This window comes from Equus przewalskii, chromosome 6 (assembly GCF_037783145.1).
Source record: "Equus przewalskii isolate Varuska chromosome 6, EquPr2, whole genome shotgun sequence".
Taxonomy (NCBI): domain Eukaryota; kingdom Metazoa; phylum Chordata; class Mammalia; order Perissodactyla; family Equidae; genus Equus; species Equus przewalskii.
Window position 1 is genome coordinate 52,380,877 of NC_091836.1, and position 21,084 is coordinate 52,401,960.

The following is a 21,084-nucleotide window of genomic DNA, read 5'->3' on the forward strand; positions in this document are numbered from 1 at the left end:
TGAGGAAGTGTTTATTATTGTCATTCCCACTTCGCAGATGAGAAAACTGAGGGTCAGAGAAGCCCACAAGCTGGCCAATGGTGGAATCAGGATTGCACCTCCATGCCTTCTTCCTGGCCTCACTGAGGTGCTGCTGGGCCAGAGAACTGTTTAATCTGTTACTTCAGGAAGATAATCATGCGGGAAGGTTTTATGGTGGGTGGCAAATTCTGGTGTTGACAATGCAGAGTTTTCTCTAGAAGAATTTGCATAACAAGGATGTTGAGATGCCTTTGGCCTCTAAGACCTTCCAAAGGCGTGTGGCATCACCAAAGCCAGAATATGGCCACACATATTATGGTCCCTCTTCCCAGAGAGAGAGTTCCTTCCACTCCCCCTCTGCCTCCCTCCATCTCTTCCTCCTCCTTCTGAAGATTCATTGAGAGAAATCTTTAGGGGGCTGTTTGAGGATTAAATGTGTTACTATGCATAGAAGTGCTTACAGTTAAGTGTTCAAGAAAAGCTCTTGTTGGTGATAGTCATAGCATTGTGATTATTATAATCACTGTCCTCACAGAGGTGACAAGACCAACTCCAATGTCAGGAGACCAGGTAAGGAGAGAGTGGTCAGAAATGCCTTAGGTAATCAAGAAGCTGTGACTCAAAACTTTTGAGGAGGATATGGACCCTGGTGCTTAAGGTGTCCCCTGTGACACCTGAGAAAACAGAATCAACCTCCTATGTGGGAAAAACCATGTGGCAAAGGGTTTTGCATAGAGGAATTATGAAACGAATCTTAAGTCTTCTGACTTGTGTGTAATGTTGTGTGTGTGTCTGCATTTTTTTCAGGGAAAGGATCCATCATTTTTACAGTTCTCACAGGGGTCCACAATCTCCCCTTACAAGAGTTCAATAGCCATTCATTCATTCATTCAATATACGTGTATTGATTATCTATAATGTGGCAAAGAGAGACTCAGTGGTCAATATAAGAGGTGATATAGCTGTTCCTATTTATGATTATGGAAATCGTTATACTTATTACTCATATTCAGATACGAATTATTATTGGAACAGCTCATTCCACTGTTTACTTGATATTTACACTGTGATGTCACTGTTCTGAAAGCTTTAGATAAATAATCCCATGTAATCCTCTCAACAGACATATGAGATCAGCATTTCTATCTGTTTATGTTCCTTAGTTGAGGAAACCGAAGCTCAGAAGGATTAAACAACTTGCCCAAGGAAACATGGCCAGTAGGTGATAGAGATGGGGCTTAGGGGTTTAGGTCCAGGGAGTCCGTAACTTTTTCAGCAGGTTGAAGGTGATTTTTCAAATGGGAGAGGAGTAGGGGAGACCATTTAAGGGTGTCTCAGGGGAGGGGAAAGATCTGGGGTGAAGGGAGAGAAAGATTTGAGCAGAAACCCTTTCTCATCATTTATTCATTCCACAAACATTTGTTGAGCACCTACTGTGTGCCAGGCACTGCATTGGGGATGTGGTGGTGAGCAAAACGGACATTGCCTTTGCCCTCCTGGAGTTGATGTTCAACAGGAGAAGGGGCCAACAAACAAAAGAGGGAAAATATCATGTCTGGTGGAACTAAGTGCTATGGGAAAAAGAGGAGAGAGAGAGTGGGTGACAGGGGTGGTGTGGGGTAGGGGTGGTCCTTGAAGAGGTGACATCTGACCTCTGAGCAGAGGACTTACTAAGGTGAGAATGGAGCCCTGTAGATATCTGGTGAAAGGAAGTTCTGGGCAGTGGGAACAATGAATGCAAGGGCCCTGAGGCAGGAGTGAGTCTGAGAAACAGCAAAGAGATTGGAGTGAATGAAGAGGAGAGAAGGAATTAGGGGAGGAACATGAGGCAAGGGGGTGGGAGGCAAATCAATAGGTCTTGTATGTCATTGTAACAAATTTGACTTTTATTCTAACATAAGTACAGGACCATAAAGCTCTGGCTGACTGTGCTCTGATTCTTATTTTTAACAACTTGTTCTGGTTGCTGGGGGGAGAACAGACTGCTAAAGAGAAGGATGAAAGGCAGAGACCATTAGGAGACTACTGCGGTCATCAAGGAGAAAGATGATGGCTGGGCAAGGGAGGTGATGAGAATTGGTTGACTTGTGGATAGATTTTGAAGACCTTGAAGGATTTGCCGACAGAGGGGCTATTGGAAAAGGGGGTGGGAGCTTCGTGACACAGGGGCTTCAGGTGGTTGAGAAGGGCAATTAGCAGTGGCCCAAATTAGTATTTTCAGAAGAGTCCAGGGGTGAAGACCCGAAGTACAGGAAAGGAACAAACACAAGCTCTCTATCACTTTCATGGTGGCAGGGAAAAGGCAGCTTTGCTCTGGGAGGATGGGAAATGTCCTGCATCTGGGTCAGATGGTCCAGGAGGCCTGTGAGAGAAAGTCCTGGGGCCAGCTGAGGGGGGTGGGTGCAGAAGTAGGGGACCCTGGATCCTCCAGAATGTGTAGGGTCAGGGAGAAGAAGAATATGAGAAGTTAACTACAGCTGCCCTTTACTGAATGCTTATTATGGTGGGACCATGCATCAGGGATTTAAGAAAGATGTGAACTCCTTTAATGTCCTCTACAGCCCTGAAGTGTGAGAGCCACCCTCATTTCCTGCGTTCCAGATAAGTAAACTGAGTCAGAGAGCATAGGAAGTGCATCCATGTTAACAGCCTCTTTCTGGCTCAACAACTCTGACACAACCTTCATGTTCCTGGAGCTGAAGTTCTGGAGGGCGGACAGACAGTAAACAAGGATGCAAATACATAACATCAGGTGGAATTAAGGGTTATGGAAAAAAGGAGGGTTGATAGTGGAGGACAGAAGGAAAGTGCAGTGAAACCAGCCAGGAATTCACTTGAGGCAGGAGTGCTGGAAGTAGAATCATAGAGCCCTTGGATTTCCCGCATCTCTTGCCTAAAGGTCAGTTGTTGGTAGGCGCTTGCTCCTGGAGGGAGGTAATGACGCATCTGGTCCCTAGGGGGCGTGCTATTCTGCACCTGGTGAGAACGATTTGCTCTCGTGCATTGATCAGGGTCTCTAGAGTTGAAAGCTCCTTTCTTTCCAGACCCGGCCAGCCCTCCCAGCTTGGGGGAGTCCGCTCCATCTCTTCCCAGCTTGCCTGGTGCCCCCTGGCTTCCTTCTGATGGATCTTGTGTTCTTTCTAGGCCGCATCTACTGTTTGGTCCATTTGCTAGAGCTGCGCAGTCCACTACGTTAGCCATTAGCTTCCCATGGCTACTGAGCACTTGATAGTGGCCAGTCCAAACTGAGATGTGCTGTAAGCGTCAAACAAAGTCTTAGTTAAAAAATTAAAATACGATAAAGGAATGCAAAATTTCTCATTGATACTTTTTTTACATTGATTATAACTCAAAGTGATAATATTTCGGAAATGTTGGGTTCCATAAAACACATCCTTAGAATTAACACCATTCGTTTCTGTTTGCTTTTTTTTCAAATGTGGCTAATAGTGACAAGAGTTAATCTACTTAACCAAACTTTAGTCAGTCAGAGCCCTCTTCTCAACTGGATGTTGACCTTGGGCATCCGTGCTCATTCTGTCCTTGTCAAGCCTCCACAGAACAGTCTCAGCAAGAGTCTGGCTAGGTCGGTTTGTTGAGAATGCCCCCATCCTTGATGTGTGCTCACCCCTGACATCTGATCAGCTTCCTCATCTGCCACATTAGTGTACAAATCCATGACCTGCTTTTAGCAAGAATCCTGGTAGGTCAGCTTAGTGAGAATCCCCCTACCCTTGACGTCTCCTTTTAGTAATTTCCATGCATCTACCCCCTCACTCTGCACCTCGGCGAGAAATCCCCACTTGTCTTGCTGTGTTCTGAGTTGACCCCGATCTCTCTCCACTACGGTGACTCCTCTATTGCCACGGTCTTGAATAAAGTCTTCCTTACCATTTTTACAAACATCAGAATAATTTTTTTTCTAACAATAGAAAATTAAAAATAGCCTACATGGCTTGCATCAGTGGCTCACATTCTAGTTCTAGTGGACAATGCTACTCTGGGAGTAGTGTCCTCCCCTCCTAACCAGGGCCTGATTTTCCTAGACTTCCTGGACCTACTTTCATCGCTGCCTATGAGCTTTAGTTTCTTTGTTCCGTCCATCAATCTACCTCTCCCCTCTACTTAGCACCTCTACCTAAAGTGATTGGCTGGCACGCTGATTTTTGAAAAGTTGCTCATTCATTCATTCATTCTGCCAGTATTAAAGAAAAAATATTAATGACACTTATTAAAGCATGATAAGGAAGACTTTATTCAAGGCGAGGGGAGTATTGAGACAAGTATAAGATCACTGTGATGGAATTTTCCATTGGAGGAGAGAGATTGAACTCAACTCTGAATACAGCATGGGCAAGAAGGAAGTGATAGCCAAGGAGTAGGAAGGGGATCGATGGATGGAAAATTACTAGGGGGAAATATCAGGGGTAAAGGAGATTCTGGCTAAATCAACTAGATGTTAGATATTATTATATTAGATATTAGATATTGAGAGTGATCAGGATGGGAGGTTCTTGCCAAACTGACTTATCAGGGCTCTTGCTAAAATTGGATTTTATAAGAAAGTACACAGTTAGGGCTAGGGGAAGGTTTTGGAGCCTGACTAAAGTTTGGTCAAGCGAAGAATGTTTGTCACCAGGTAGCCACCCAGAGAGCCTTCTATGATACTGTGATTTATAATAAGAAACATATATTTGGTCTTCATCCCATTTCTGGCACAGGGCTCCTAAAACCCTGGGAATCTCCTAAGTGAAGAGAGCTATAAAGGTGTCTTTTGTTACGTTAATGAGGTGGCTTTTGGAAAGTATCTAAGAATGGCGGCTGGTTGCCAGTGGAGTCAACCTTGTGACTAGAAGGTTAGAACTTTCAGTCCCACCCTCACCTCCAGGAAGGGTAGAGGGGCTAAAGGTTGGATCAATCTCCAGTGGCCAATGAGTCATGCCTGTGTAATGAAGCCTCGTTAAAAACCCAAAAGGGCAGGGTTTAGAGAGCTGGGTTGGTTAACACATGGAGACGGAGGGAGAATGTTGTGCCTAGAGAGGATATTGAGGCTCTGTATCCCTTCCCCTACCTTGCCTTATGCATCTCTTCCACCTGGCTGTTCCTGAGTTATATCCTTTTATTAAAAAACAATAATCTAGTAAGTAAACTGTTTCTCTGAGTTCTGTGAGCCATCCTAACAAATTAATCAAACCCAGGAAGGGAGTTTGAGAATCTCTGATTTGTAGCTAGTCAGTCAGAACCACAGGTGACAACCTGGGCTTGTGATTGGTGTCTGAAGTGGGATGGGGGGCACTGTTGTAAGATGGAACCATTGACGTGTGGAATCTGATGCTATCTGTGAGTAGAGAGTGTCAGAACTGAGTTGAATGGAGTTGAATTCTTGGACACCTTGCCAGTGTCTGAGAATTCCTCATTGGTGTGAGGGGAAATCTCCCTATACACACGTTGGAAATGGAGTCTCAGAACACCAAAAGACCTTCTATGTGCCAGGCTTTGTGCTAAGCACTAGGATTACCACCATGGGTCTGAAGGCCTGAGAACCAAGAGAGCTGATGGTGTAGTTCCAGAATGAAAGGCAGCAGCTTTGAGATCCAGGAAAAACCAAAGTTCCAGTTCAAGTCCAAATGCAGGGAAAAGCTGATGTCACAATCCAAAGGTAGTCAGGCTGCAGGAAGTCTCTCTTAGTTGGACAAGGGTCAGGCTTTTTGTTCTAGACAGACCTTCAACTGATTGCCATTAGGGAGGTCAATCTCCTTTACGCAGTCTACCATTTCAAATGTTAATCTCATCCAAAAACACCCTCACAGAAACACTCAGAATAATGTTTGACCAAATACCTGATCACCCCAGAACCCAGTCAATTGATACATATACTTAACCATCACAACACCCATTGATGATTCCCACTGAATCAATTACTCCTTTGATGGTTGCAAAATGTTGATCTTCTATCTCTACCATTCCTTCTACATTTATTAGTTGGCATTCTACTGTAAGGAAAGCTTTCTCTTCTCTCTCCTTTAGTTATCTATTCATTATTTACTTATCTAAACATAAACTCTTGATGCTCATTGCATTCCATGGAGTATCATTGGTTACTATCATTATTTATGTTGATACTCAAATTATCCCAGTTTTGGTCAGTGGGAGCTCTTCCAGGCTGGCTTCTTTGTCCTATTGACATGTCCCCATTAATCTTTGGGCACTTCCTTACTTTCTGGTACAAGGTGTTCCAGGATCTTTATTTATGTTCCAGGACAGGAATCTTTGTTTTATTCAATGATGTATCCTAAATATTTAGAACAGTGCCTGGCACACAGTATTTGTTGAATGAATGAGTGAATGAATGAAGAAAGGAAGCAAAAGTCTTGGGCTGGAGCTTGAGAAGTTTCAGAACACTACCTGATGTCTGTCCACACCTTTGGTCTTCTATGTATTTGTTTCCTCACTGAGGTCTAGATGTATCTATGGGTAGTCAAGGGTGGGTGTGGGTATGACCACGATTTGTTGTGCATCAACTTACACACTTCTGTGTGTTCTTGTGGTTAAATCTCTGGGCAGGTCAGTTGGCGACTGGTGCTACTGTTTGCCTGCAGGACTTTCAATGTTTGGGAGTCAGTTACTGGTGTTGAATATTTGTGGTGGCCGTTCAGGGAGCTGAGGGTGTCTGTACAGAGGATCCGCTGGAAAAGGGTGTTTAGATGGGGGACTGAGTGTCTGTGCATACATTTGAGAGGGAGAACTTGCTTACTTTTTAATTTTTTAAAACAGATATAATTGAAGTAGCGTTGTATTAGTTTCAGATACAACATAATGATTCAGTATTTGTATATATTTCAGATGATCACCACAATAAGTCTAGTTAATATTCATAACCACGCATACTTACAATTTTTTTCTTCTGATAAGAACTTTTAAGATCTAGTCTCTTAGCAACTTTCAAATATATAATGCAGTGGTATTAACTTAGTCACCATGCTGTCCATTACATTCCAAAGACTGGTTTATTTTATGACTAGAAGTTTGTACCCTTTGACTCCGGTCACTCATTTCACCCACCTTCCACCTCCTGCCTCTGGGAATCACCAATCTGTTCTCTGTATCTTTGAGGTCATCATTTTTTTTTTTTGGATTTCACATATAAGTGAGATTATACAGTATTTGTCTTTCTCTGTCTGACTTATTTCACTTAGTATAATGACCTCAAGTTCCATCCATGTTGTTGCAAACAGCAGGATTTCCTTCTTTTGTACGGCTGAACAATATTCCGTTGCATGTGTGTGTGTGTGTGTATCTCACATCATCTTTACCCACTTATCCATCCATGAACACTTAGTTTGCTTCCATGCCTTCACTATTGTAAATAATGCTACAATGAACGTAAGGGTGCAGATATCTTTTCAAGTTAGTATTTTCATTTTCTTTAGATAAAACCAAGAAATGGAATTGCAGGATCGTATGGTAGTTCTATTTTTAATTTTTTGAGGAAACTCCATACTGTTTTCCATACTGGCTGCACCAATTTACATTCCTATCAAGAGTGCACAAGGATAATTTATTTGTTTTTGCTTGTTAATATTATTACTGTTATCTATTGCTATGTGAAAAAAAAACAAAAACAAAACATGGCAGCTTAAAACAACAATCATCTAACATCTCATGGTTCCATGATTTGGCTGGACTGAGGTGAGAAGTTCTTCAGAAATCCCACTTCCATCATGTTCTAAATTGTTCAAAACAAGTCACATGATCAGCCCAGATGCAAAGTGAGGGGACATAAAACTCCACCTCTTAATAGAAGGAAGGATTTGTGGCCAACATGAGCCTGCTGGAGGTCTTGCCTCCATCACACTTCACAATATTAACAATGCTTTCCTAATATCATCCAACACCCAGTCCATGTTGAAATGCCCCATTACTGTTACTACCTAGGGACCGTCATTGGCCAGCCACAAAACACGCCATTAGTCAACAGGCAAGGTGGTAGGAGAGAAAGGGATTTTATTACAGCTTGCTAGCATGGGAGAAGACGGCTGACTAACATTCAAAGGATCCATCTTATAGAACAACGACTATAGGCCAGTTATATAGGGGGCTGGTCTCCAGCGGGGGGAGGCAGCTGGTCTCTGGGTGAGGCATCCATCTGATCTCCACTGGGGGCAGACATCTGGTCTTAGTTCCTGATAATGTTTTATTTTACTGCATTTTCATCAGAGACCAGAGCAACGTCCCATACCCAGATCTTTCAGTTGTCACTAATGATGATGATCAGCATAGACTCTGTGCCCGGGGATCATCACATTCTTAAAAAATTCAAAAGAACAAAGTTATCGACTTATGGCTGCTGGGAAGGGCCATAAAATCTACAGAGCATGTGTTTCTCTTGGAGGGTGCATATGCAGCTGGGTTAGTTAATCAGAGGTCATTCAAAGTTACAACCTGGGTTTTTTTTCTACAGTATGGCTTCCCTTATGTCAACATATCAACCTGTGTTGAGCCAGTATCATTACCTGATACATCTTTCACAGCTGATTTCTTTGAATACAAGAACACAGGCTCCACACATTGGGAGGTAGTTTTTTCTTGAGTCTTGTATACTGTAATGACATGAGGTGACCTGCGGTCCATGAGGTAGATTTAATAATTGCAGAGGAGTCCTGCAGGTCTGTTTCTGTGTATTTCCTTGGAAACGATGCAGTTGTAGAGAAAAATAACAATGGTTATACATTTCTAAGTGAGTGATCATGGGCGGGTCAGTGGGTTTGTGGGAGGATCTTGTTGAGGTATGTTTCTGAGTCTACGTGTCCCTGAGGGAGCATTCCAGTGGGGGGTGAGGACCTGCAAGTCCTCACATCTGGGTGTGTGAGTGGCCGCATCTGGGTGTGTAGTGCGGGTTTGGGTGTGTGAGTGTGGATGTGAATATCTCTGACCACAGGTCAGTTTGGCTTTAGTGACAGATGAGTGCAGCTTCAAACAGGAATTCTCTAGAGGCAAAGAAAAGAATTGACATTCCTCTTCTATCTTTTTCCTGAGAGGCCAGCTCCTGAAGTCCCAAGAGGGGTTCTGAGTCCCAGTGACTCTGACCAGCTGCGGAGCTTTCTACTGGGGACAGATGCCCCCAGAAGCTGAGCAGTGGCCTCAGCTCTGTCCCTAGGGCCAGTCACACTCAGAAAGAAAGAGAGAGAGAGAGCTTCGTTTACTTTAAACCCAGTCATCCAGAAACACAATTGCGCTTTGTTTCACAACTCATTTTTCTTCCACTTGATGCTCGCAAATACTTCCCTCTTGCTGTGTGGCGTGGCTCTGCTGGAGGAATATCGAGATCCACTCTGGATGGAAATCTGTAGGCGAGAGACAGACAAGTCCGAACATGTTGCTCAAATCCTGGCTTTCAGTGTCCAGCGCAGACAACCTTGGTGCATGGGCTTCCTTCTGGGGGATGAGGGGCGTCTCTGATCCTCAGATATCCCCCTCCCACAGACTTCCCCCACTCATTTATGAGGGATGCTGGGGCCATGACAGTGACTAAGCACGTTGGCTTTGGAGCCACGTGTTCTGGATTCAAATCCCCACTCTGCTACTCACCAGCTGTGTTACACTGAGCATGTTACTTCACCTCTCTGTGTCTGAATGTGCTCCTCTGCAAAATGAGGGTAATTATAGTACAGCACTGCCTGATAGAAATATAATGTGAACCACATGTATAATTGCAATTTTTTCTGATAGGCATATATTATTTCTAAAGTAAAAATAAACAGGTGCTATGGTTTGAATGTCTGTGTATGTGTGACCTGGTCCCTAAACCCATATGTTGAAATCTTAATGTCCAATGTGATAGTATTAGGAGGTGGCACCTTTGGGAAATGATTAGGGTCAAGCGGGTGAGGCCCTCATGAATGAGATTAATGCCTTTATAAAAGAGCCTCCAGAGAGCTCCCTTGCCCCTTCCCCCACATGAAGATATGAGAAATCTGTGAGCTGGAAGTGGGCCCTCACTGACCGTGCCAGCCTCCTGATCTCACACTTCCAGCCTCCAGAACTGTGAGAAAAAAAATTTGTATTGTCTATAAGCTACCCAGTCTGCGCCATTTTCTTATAGCAGCCCGAACAGACTGACACAAGTAAAATTAACTTTAACAATATATTTTATTCAGCCCAATTTATCCAAAATATTATCATTTCAACTTGTAATCCAAACTTAAAAATTATTAATGAGACACTTTATGTTCTTTTGATTGTACCAAGTCTTTAAAATCGGTGTGTATTTTATACTTATAGCACGTCTCGGTTTGGAAAGCCACATTTTTGTTGGAAATATTTGATCTGACAGTTGAGAGAGTAGGTTCACATACTTGAATGGTCTCAAACCAACTTAAAAGCTTCCTAATAACTGAACCGAGGATCGGTTTTTAAATTTAAATGAATTAAAATGAAATAAAATTAAAAATTAAGTTTTTCCATCCCAGTGGCCACACTTCAAGTGGCCACATGAGGCTATTGGCTGCCATATTGGACAATGTCATTCTAGTATAGTCATGTGCCACATAACGACATTTCAGTCAATGAAAGACCATATATTTGATGGTAGTCTCATAAGATTAGTGCCATATAGCCTGGTGTATAGCTATAGATGGTATATATAGATGGTATAGATGGCTATACCATCTAGGTTTGTGTAAATACACTCTATGATGTTTGCACAATGATGAAATCACCTAGTGACACATTTCTCAGAACATGTTCCCGTCATTAAGCAACGCACGACTGTAGTTACTTTGTGGAGTTGTTTTCAGTATTAAACAAGTTAGTACCTTTAAAGCACTTAGCGTAATGCCTGGTGAGGGCTATGTAAGTGTCTGTTACATAGCAAATATATGCAGCTAATATGGATTGAGCATCTACTTTGTGCCCAAGTACTGTGTGGGATATCCGGGCCCAGAAAGGGAGAGAGGCAGACCCAGCTTGACCCTCATGAGGCTTAGATTCTGCTGGTGGCAGTAATAATCAGATCATCACAAAGTTTGTGTGTGGTTAGGCATTGCAATGAGACCTACAGAGAAGAAAGAGTCATTACTAAGGAGCTGTTTCCAGTGGGTGGATCAGGAAGGGGACACCTGAGTCCTCTCATCCATGGGCTGAATCTGAAAGACGCACAGGCAGGAAGAATGCTCCAAACAGAGGGAGTAGTCTGTGCACAGCCCTGTGGTGGGAGGCAGGACAGTGCCCAAGAACCTGAGAAACAGTCAGCATGTCTGAAGCTGAGAGAGCGAGAGGAGTAGGATGTGGTGTGAAACGGGAGTCAACGTTCTCAGGGCCTTGGAAGCTGGAGAACAGTGTTTGGTCTAGATTGTAAAAGTCACAGGGTCAAATAGGCCTACAGCCCCATGACCTTGGGAAAGTTCTTGAACCTCTTTGAGCCTCGGAAGGCAGGTCTTGGCTTGTTGGAGGTGCTCAGAAGTGCTAGGTGTGATCACCGTAGCGAGGAAGGTTTAGCTCCTCATCCCCTTCTGCAGGGCCTCCTGGAGTCATCTGATCAGCCCCAAGACTGTCTCTTCTCCATGTGTCCCTTCCTTGCTTCCTGCGTTTCCTCCAAGTCTGAAGTCAAGGCTCAGAAAGGTAGACTGCCAAACCCCACAGCCCTTGGGTTCAGAACCTAGTGAGAGACAACTCAGGTCTGTGGGCTCCAATGGGGGCATCTTTTGTCTCCTGGCAGCATGAATTCCTATGTCCTCAAACCCATTCACTTGTATGACCACAGCCTGACCCAGTACCTGGAGGGAATTCCCTCTTCCTCCCCCTCTCCAGGTTCTCATGCTCTATCCATCCAGCCTCCACCAATCACCAGCAGACCGGACCTCTTCTGGCTTCTCCAGGGTTATTCCATGGAGATTTTAAAAACTAACTTATCTTAAGAAGCATGGGTGACTTTTCCCACACAATTATCCCACCCGCCAAGAAAGGAACCAAGACACAAAATTTCAGGACCCAGGGCACAGCTCTGGAACCATATTGCTCAAGTCTGAATCTCAGCTGTACCACTTACAAGCTATGTGACCCTGGGCGAAGTTGCTTGAATAGAGTGTGGATGTGGGATTGGGACCATTAAGCACTACACAGTGAACCTTACATCTGAGCGCTCACTGGACTGCAAATTCTCAAGGAGAAAAGTTGTCTTTTCTGCCTTATCATGTCGTGAGGCACAGTGCCTGAAAAGCAGCAGGTGCTCAATAAAGGTTTATGGATGGATTGAATGCATAGATGAACGGATTCTAGCCTGGTATGTTCGTAGGTACTGGAGATACAAAAATTAAAAAATAAAAGACTGAATCCCTTTTTTTCTCATAGAGCTAAAGTTATGATGGGAGACATGGGGCTCCAGCAAGTGATTATAGTAAACAGCAGTGGGTGTTATGATGGCGGAAAGGCGGTATTTGGGGAAGAAAGATAGAGAAGAAGATGAGATAGCTTCTGGGTCTTTGGGTTGTGTGTGGATGGTGGAATCATTAAGCAAAGGGAAGGAAGAGCAGTTCTGGGGCACAAGAGGATACTCAGCTCTGTTGCACTCATACAGGACTTGAGGTTGATGAGTATCCCAAAAGGGACAACTGGGTATTTGGTTCTAGACCTCAGGAAAAAGAAAGAAGGGGGCTGGCATTAGAGGTTTTGGTATGCTGAGTGTATGAGAGAGAATTGAATCCGTGCCGCCGTGACCTGGGAGAGTGTTTGGTGTGACATGATCAGAAGGGATGAGATTAAAATTTTCTCCATTCCCACAGCCACCTCAGGTGACAAGCTTTACACGGAATTGCGTGAAAATGCTGATATTGGTTTTTGATGACAAAAATATCAACTTAAGAAGCCAGCCTGGTGGTGCAGTAGTTAAGTTCATGCGCTCCACTCCAGCAGCCGAGGGTTTGCCAGTTCGGATCCTGGGTACCGACCTATGCACCCGCTTATCAAGCCATGCTGTGGCAGGTGTCCCACATATAAAATAGAGGAAGATAGGCATGGACGTTAGTTCAGGGCCAATCTTCCTCAGCCAAAAAAAAAAAAGGAGGATTGGCAGCAGATGTTAGCTCAGAGCTAATCTTCCTCCAAAAGAAAAAAAAAACTGGTAACTTAATTAGGTTTTACCTACTACTATCCCTATTTTAAAGTTGGGGAGACTGGGATTTAGATGCATTAGGTGACCTGGCAAAAGTTGCAGAATTTAGGCACGAGGAGAGGCTAGGTTTTCAGCCCAAATTTGACTGATTTTAAAGCCCAAACTTGATTCTCTCCAAGGCTTTTCTGCCAACAGCTGCTAGGAGGAAAAAGGCAGATGTGCCCCTCTTCCACAAAACAGACAACTCCAAAGGACTCAGGTAACTAGAGGGGTTTCACTCTCACACGTGCCCCCAGCGTGGGGCTCACGGACTGGCGGAGAAAGACTTGGGCAATGCCAGGCTGTTCCTTACTCCGAGCTTCTTGCATCTCCGTTTGCTCTGGAGACAGTACTCCCCCATGAGTTTCCATTTCTCAGCTGCCTGCTTGAGGTCTTTTTTTTTTCCAGCTTTATTGAGAGAGAATTGACATATAACTTTGCATAAATTTAAGATGTACAACGTGTTGACTTGATAACTTAAATGTTACAAAATGACATAGCGTTAGCTAACACCTCCATCACATCGCACAATTAACCATTTTGTGTGTGTGTTAATAATGTTCAAGATTTACTCTAACCAAACAAAACAATCAGATTGAAAAATGGGCAGAGGACCTGAACAGACATTTTCCCAAAGAAAACATACGGATGGCCAACAGGGACATGAAAAGGTGCTTGGCGTCACTAATCATCAGGGAAATGCAAATCAGAATCACAATGAGATGTCGCCTCACACCTTAGAATGGCCATCATCAAGAAGACAAGAGGTAACAAGCCTTAGAAAGATGCACGGCATCTTAGGTGACATTACCTGTCTCATTCCTTCTTTCTCAAGAGCCTGGATGGGGTTCATTGTCTTCTGGGAACTGTACTTTCAAAGTTTAATTTTTTTTTGCTAATTGTTTTTTTATTGCTATAGACAAAAGGAAGCATTCTCATCTTATTTGGGGTTTAGTAACAAACTAAAAATAGCATCATACAGGGGCCGGCCCTGTGGCCGAGTGGTTAAGTTTGTGCACTCCACTTCGGCGGCCCAGGATTTCGACAGTTCGGATCCTGGGAGCAGACATGGCACTGCTCATCAGACCACGTTGAGGTGGCGCCCCACATGCCACAACTAGAAGGACCCCCAACTTTAAAAACACACAACTGTGTACTAGGAGGATTTGGGGGGGGGGAGAAAAAGAACGTCATACAAATGACACATTCATGATTCTGTATATAGAAAACCCTAAAGAATCCACCAGAAAACTATTAGAAATAATTAATGAATACAGTAAAGTTGCAGGATACAAAATCAACATACAAAAATCAGTCGCATTTCTATATACTAACAGCAAAGTAACATAAAGAGAAGTCAAGAATACAATCCCGCTTACAATTGCAACAAAAAGGATAAAATATCTAGGAATAAACTTAGCAAAATTCAATTTTTTAGAAGTTTTCCACTTCAAGTTAGGTTTACACTTCTCAGTGTATGCTGAGCCTGTTAACCTCCCAGGCGCGTGTACATGTGCGTTTGCATGTGTGTGTGCATGTGTGTGTCACTCATCTCCTGTGGAAGAAAGTGTGAGGCAGCCCTAGGTCAGGAGCGGCCCAAGCCCTCTGGGGACCCTTTGTCCTTGAATAGGTCCTTTCCTTCTGGGCTCCCACACCTGCAGCTTCTTCCTCCTAGGTGCTAGGAGGGCACTTAGCAAGGTGTGTGGCTACCTGTCTGAGAAATACCTTTTCTCTGGTCCCAGGGAAATGAGTCTCACTGACTTTGAGAGATGGGCACTGTATCCATTCCTTACGTATCCATATCTGCCAAGAGTCCTGTTTCCCAGAATATGCACTCCTGCTGTGTGACTGTGGTGCTTTCCTGGAAATATTAATACATAACAACCAACAACCTGACACTTGCTGGCTGTGTGACCCTGGCATACCTTCTCCCTGAGCCTCAGTTTCCCTACCTGTAAGATGTCTCTGGGTAACCCCCACCTCACTGTGTGGTTGTGACAATTACTGTGATTAAACGATAAGAACTACCTTCACCCAGCACTTGCTCTGCAGCGGGCATCAAGCCAGAAATCTTTACAAAGCCATGCTCGCATTGAGTAATTGGCATTTAAGGATTCCTGTATTAATTTTTTTTTTTTGAGGAAGATTGGTGTTGAGCTAACATCTGTTGCCAGTCTTCCTCTTTTTACTTGAGGAAGACTGTCGCTGAGCTAACATCTGTGCCAATCCTCCTCCATTTTATGTGGGATGCTGCCTCAGTGTGGCCCAATGATTGATGCTTTGTCCACGCCCAGGATCCGAACCCGTGAACTCCCGGCTGTTGAAACGGAGCTTTCGAACCCAACCGCTGTGCCACCAGACCGGCCCCTTAAATGATTTTTTGACCGGATTGAGACTATTTCAACAAATTCTCTCTGGGCTCAAATGCTGGGTCCTTAGGGAGCCTAAAATTGTATTCTGAGGACATTCTTGGAGGAAAGAAAAAGGAAGGGGGAGAGAGAAAGAAAAAAGAGGAAACATATTGACCCCATTTGGGGCTATTCTCTTAGGATGGTGGAACACATAAGCTGCAATATTTCTCCCTTTACATTGGCTCAGAGACAAATTTACACCCAGCTTGACTTACCAAGTGACCCAGCACTTGGTAGTGTGAAAAATAGGTGCCACCCTTTTTACAGACATTAGTTCATTTTTATTCTCTTCTCTGATTTTCTTACTTCAGTTTTAGCTTCTTGGGTATAGCTTTATATTGCTTTTTACTTTGAATGATGAGAGGGATATGTGCATAAATACTATATTAATGAAAACATGCCCAAAAGATACATAGTCCATCCATTTTTATGCATTTTTAGGCTGAAGTGCTTAAACTCCTGGGAGGGGCATAAATAGACGTCAGATGGTCAGTAATCTTCCCAAATATTTAGGAAGTGGGTTTGAGTATCTACATATCCTCTCCTTGCCCCCCGGAAATTAGTAGATTTCAAGAGATCCTTAAATGGATCCATGACCCCCAAAATATTATGCGCCTCTGCTCTCATTGGTATAAACGTAATTCCTGCATCAAGCAAGGCCATCAGAAAGTAGCCATATCCCTCACTGGTGTCGCCCACTGTCAGCAAGGTTTAATCCAATGGGTCTGAACTGGTATGATTCTGACCTCCAGAGAACGTTTGGCAATGTCTGGAGACATTTCTGGTTGTCACACCTGGGGAGAGGGGAGGATGCTATGGCATCGAGTAGGAAGAGGCCAAGGATGCTGTTAAACATTCTACAATGCGCAAGATAGCCCCCCAACAAAGAATTAGGGGCTCAAAATATCAATAGAGAAAGGTTGAGAAACCCAGGTTTAACTAAATCGTCTGTTGAAATCTCCCTGTCTTGCAGTCAGGGATGTTACAGGAACTAATGGTTTGAAAGCCAACGTTGCATTTACAATACCGATGCCTCTGTGCACACGATCCATTGGACATCCCTCGTCACCCCATTTGGACCTATTGCAATGACCCATCTGCGAAATTTCTTTCAGAACTCGGCACCAACCAAAGCTTAGGCTCTCTTGAGCAAGAAGTACGATTTTAATTTCTAGATACTGGGCATCTTATTCATTCAACAAGTGTTTACTGCCTGCCTGTGCTTTGTCACTGTCTTGGGCTCTGGGGACAAGCAGTGAGCAAAATACAGCCCCTGCCTTCCTAAAGCTTTCACTTCAATAGGAAGACAACCACTAAATAAGCTACATAATATATAATTACTAGCCACAAGGAAGGAGTTACTTGGGCGCAGAGGTGGAGAGGAGGTTCCTGGGCAGAGCAAAAAGCCTGTGCAAATGCCCTGGGGTGAGAAGAAGTACTGTATTTTGAAAGAACCATTGGCAACCAGAGTTGGAGGAGCCCTGAGAGGGAAAATTTAAGTGGTGAAAAAAGCTGAGGAGATAGATGGCAACCTGATTATGAGACCTGGGCCTGGAGGCTGTGGCAAGGCTTTGATCTTTGTTCTAGAGATGGAAAGTTAAGGAACGTCTTAAGCTGTGAGGAGGATGCATTGTAGAGGGCAACAGTGGATACAGAGAAAAAGGAGACTTTGTGCAATTGTTTAGGGGAGAGCGAATGGTTGTTTTGACATCCATCAATCCATCCATCCATCCGTCCATCTGTCCATCCAGCAAACAGTCACTGAATACCAATTTTGCCCAGTACTCATGCCTTAAGTCTCTGCACGTTCTGTGGAGCAGCGGCAGCATCTGGGGGCTTGTTAGATCTGAAGAATCTCAGTAAGACCTACTGTACCAGAATCTGCATTTAAACAAATGATTTATATCTGGATTAAAATTTGAGGAGCACCAGCCTTAATATTCCCAATACCAACAAGAGTTGTCCCAAAGAGTGAGAGGAAGCATGACCAGCGCCTGCCACATGCTGTCATTTTTCATTTGTTCTGTTGCAGCCTCCAGAATTGGGCTGATTCTGGGGTAGCTGTTTGTTTGCAAGGATAATTTGTAATCAATGTATGTGCTATTCAGGGACTGTTTCTAGACAAACGTGTCTTCTAAAGTACATTTGCAGTGCAGAATTTTCTAAATTACTGAAGAGGTAACACTGGCCCTCTCTCCTCTCTCTCTTTTCTGCAGGAGGAATTACTCACTTGGACACCAGAGCTCTGCTAAGCCTGGATGCAACCACAGGAATTCTTGGCAATCATCATGTACCCACATCTAAGCCTCCTGCAGAGGAGCTGTCCCAAGATGTGCGCCTCTCCCCTGGGAGACCCCCAGGGATATGTTCACTGTCCAGAGTTAAGAACATGAGTGATTCCTCTGTGGATGCCAAGAGGCACCCAAGCAAGAGAAAGCTGATGGGAAGGGCAGCGTCCAGCCCAGTCTCCTTGAGGCTACCTGTGAGGTCAGAGGGGCCTTTGAGTTCCCAGAAGCCAGGCTCCAGAGGCCGGGGATGGGACCCAGGAGGCACCAGGGCCCTGGAGCATCCAGCGACCCCTGCTCAGTCACATCCTCCACACTCAGGACTGAGACACCAGCCACCCTCCCATTCCAGGACCAGAGAAAGTAAGTCTTTTCCGTTTGAATCTTCCAAGCAGATATTTTATTGGTTGTTCAAGTGTGTTATTGTCCTTGGTTCTATAGTCATTGGTTTAATAATAGTTGTGGAGGTTGTGTCTGATGCCCAGGGTCAAAGGATACTGCAGATCAATTTATGCAGGCTTCACATGGCTCAGAGGCACACAGTGAAGGCAGACTTCAACCAAGTTGTTGCAATAAACTGTGATGATCTGGAGGAGAGCGGAAGGACCAGGGTTCAGGCAGGGGGCCCTAACTTGGGCAAGGCCATCTGGTTTCTCCACTAGGAAATTGAAGCTGGATGAGAAGTAATTAACGAGCAAGGACTTAACTGATGTTTCCTCTCCCTCCTCCCAGCTTCCTCTTTCTTCCTCCTCTTTCTCTTTTCTCCCTTCCCTCCTCTTCTTCACCTCCCCCCATCTTCCCTTCTCCTCTCTCTATTTCTTATTTTCCCCTCCTCTCTCTACCTTCTCCTTCTCTGCTCGCCTTCTTTGCCCTCTTCTCCTTCCCCCTCCTATTCCTCCTTTGATTATTTTAAAACAGATTACCATTTATTTCTTGAATCCTTAAGGTCTTGGGCAAAGGCCCTGTGGCCCTTTTTTGTGAAGACCTCAAGCTCAGAGTAATTTTTTTTTTTTTTTTTGGTGAGGAAGATTGACCCTGAGCTAACATCTGTGCCAATCTTCCTCTATTTTGTATGTGGGGCGCTGCCACAGCATGGCTTGATGAGTGATGTGTAGGTCCGTGCCCACATTCCAAACCCACAACCCTTGGGCTGCCAAAGTGGATCTTCAAACCTAACCACTATGCCACCAGGCCAGCCCCATCAGAATGATTTTTACATATTTAAAGGGCTGGAGCAAAAACAAACTCTCCCCCCAAAGAACAAACAACCCCCCCCCAACCCAAAACAAAGAGGAAGGTACAGCAGAGACCACGTAGCCCATGAAACTTAATTACTCGGGTCCTTTACAGGTAAAATTTGCAGAGCCCTGAAATACATGATTCATATTATTTTCACCTGTTTCATTTTAGTTTTTGTTGTGTGTGGCTGCTAGAAAAGTCTAAATTACGTTGTATTTTGAATCACTTTGTATTTCTACTGGAAGAACAGCTGGAGGGGGTTTCCAGCATCTGTCCCAGGGGGAACACATGGCTCCCTCTGCTCTTGCTCATCTCTGCCCCTCAGTGTTCTCCTGTGGGTGTAGGTCAAAGTGGGAAGGGGCGGGGAAGCCAGTGGTTATTCTTGTTGTCTGTGGCATTGGTTTGGGTTTGAATCCCAGCTCTTCTGCTTTCTGGCTGTGGACACACTGCTTAACCCATTTACCCTCAGCATCCTCATCTATAAAATGTGGACATAAGAACAATGCCTCTCCTCTGGATTTCTGTGAACATTTACTGAGATAGCATGTGGCAGACACTTAGCACAGTACTTGGCTCATGGAAATCATAGGAGGATGGCTCCTTAAAGCCATTGGCTGTGGGGAGGTGGAGGGGGGCCAGCCGCATGGCCAAGTGGTTAAGTTTGTGCTCTGCACTTCGGTGGGCTGGGGTTTTGCCAGTTCGGTTCCTGGGCACGGACATACACACCGCTCATCAAGCCACGCTGTGGCGGCACCCCACATAGAAGAACTAGAACGACTTACAACTAGGATATACAACTATGTACCAGGACTTTGTGGAGAAAAAAAAAAAAGATGAAGATTGGCAACAGATGTTAGCTCAGGGCCAATCTTCCTCAACAACAACAACAACAACAACAAAAGTACACATTAAAAAAAATAAAAAGCTATTGGCTGGGGACCCAGCAAGTCACCACCTCGCTGGGACCAAATGTGTTCTCTGGATATTTCAGGAGAGCCAGCGCAGCTTGGCCTGGGCTCTCCTGGTCTGGCCCCACCTGAACACTTCCCTGCAGCCCTGCCCAGCTGCTTCTGTGGACACTTGGGATTAGCAGCCCGTCATGGTGTTACCTGAGCTGGCTGACGCCACAGGTGTGACAGGCCATGAAAACCAGCAGGGCATGACCAACCCTGTGGCAGGAGTGAGCCCTCCAGGCAGCTGGGAAGTGCCACACAGCCCCTGTTAGGAATGGAGGAAGTGCAGGCTGACCCCTGCCTGGCCAGCCAGCAAGAGCTGGGCAGCATGTGGTGCTGGATATTTAAAGATAGATGTGGAGCCAGCTCCCGCCCCTGCATTGCTTACCAGCTCAAAGCATCAAGCGGAGGCGTCTCGTTGGCACAAGCTTCATTCACTCACTCACTCACTCACTTGTTTAGCAAATATTTATTGAGCGCCCGCTTTGTGGCCATGCTTGTGCTGAGCAGGAAGGCTGCTCAGGGAGTGATACAATCAAGGCTTCTGCTTTCATGGAGACAGAAAATCTAGAAGGTTGCAAAATAGCGAACTTAGAGCTGGTGGGCAAGGGGCTGGGGGCAACTTCAGACATGGGGGTCAGGGAAGACCTCTCTGAAAAGGTGACATTTGAGTCAAGACTGGAATGGCGAGAGGGATCCTGCAGAGGGGAAAGCATTTCAGGCAGATGGAACAGCCTATGTGAAAGCTCTAGGGAGAGAATGTGCTTGGCATGTCCGGGAAGCTTTAAGAAAGCCAGAGTGGCTGGGGTGTTCTGAACAAGAAGGGGAATCATCTGAGGTTGTTGATGAAAATAACCCATAACCAGTCTATAAATCAAAATTAGGGTGAGTTTATTGTCAGCCGGATCTGAGAACTAGCCTAACCTGGGGCCTTCCTTCCCCAAGGAAGGACACCAAAGCAGTGGGTGTACAGAGTGGTTATATACCCTCTTGGAACAAAGAGTATACATCACATGTGACAGGAACGT

At 44.7% G+C, this 21,084-nt stretch overlaps 1 protein-coding gene across 1 annotated transcript in view; it reads left to right on the forward strand.

Annotated features, from left to right (window-relative positions):
• LOC103566449 (olfactory receptor 1M1) overlaps positions 1-19,606 on the forward strand; it is a 46,312-nt gene extending 26,706 nt beyond the window's left edge. The window contains exon 3 of the mRNA XM_070626688.1: positions 17,796-19,606. The gene's annotated coding sequence lies outside the window, so the exon portion shown is untranslated. The remainder of the gene's footprint in view (positions 1-17,795) is intronic.
• Positions 19,607-21,084: the final 1,478 nt, after the last annotated feature.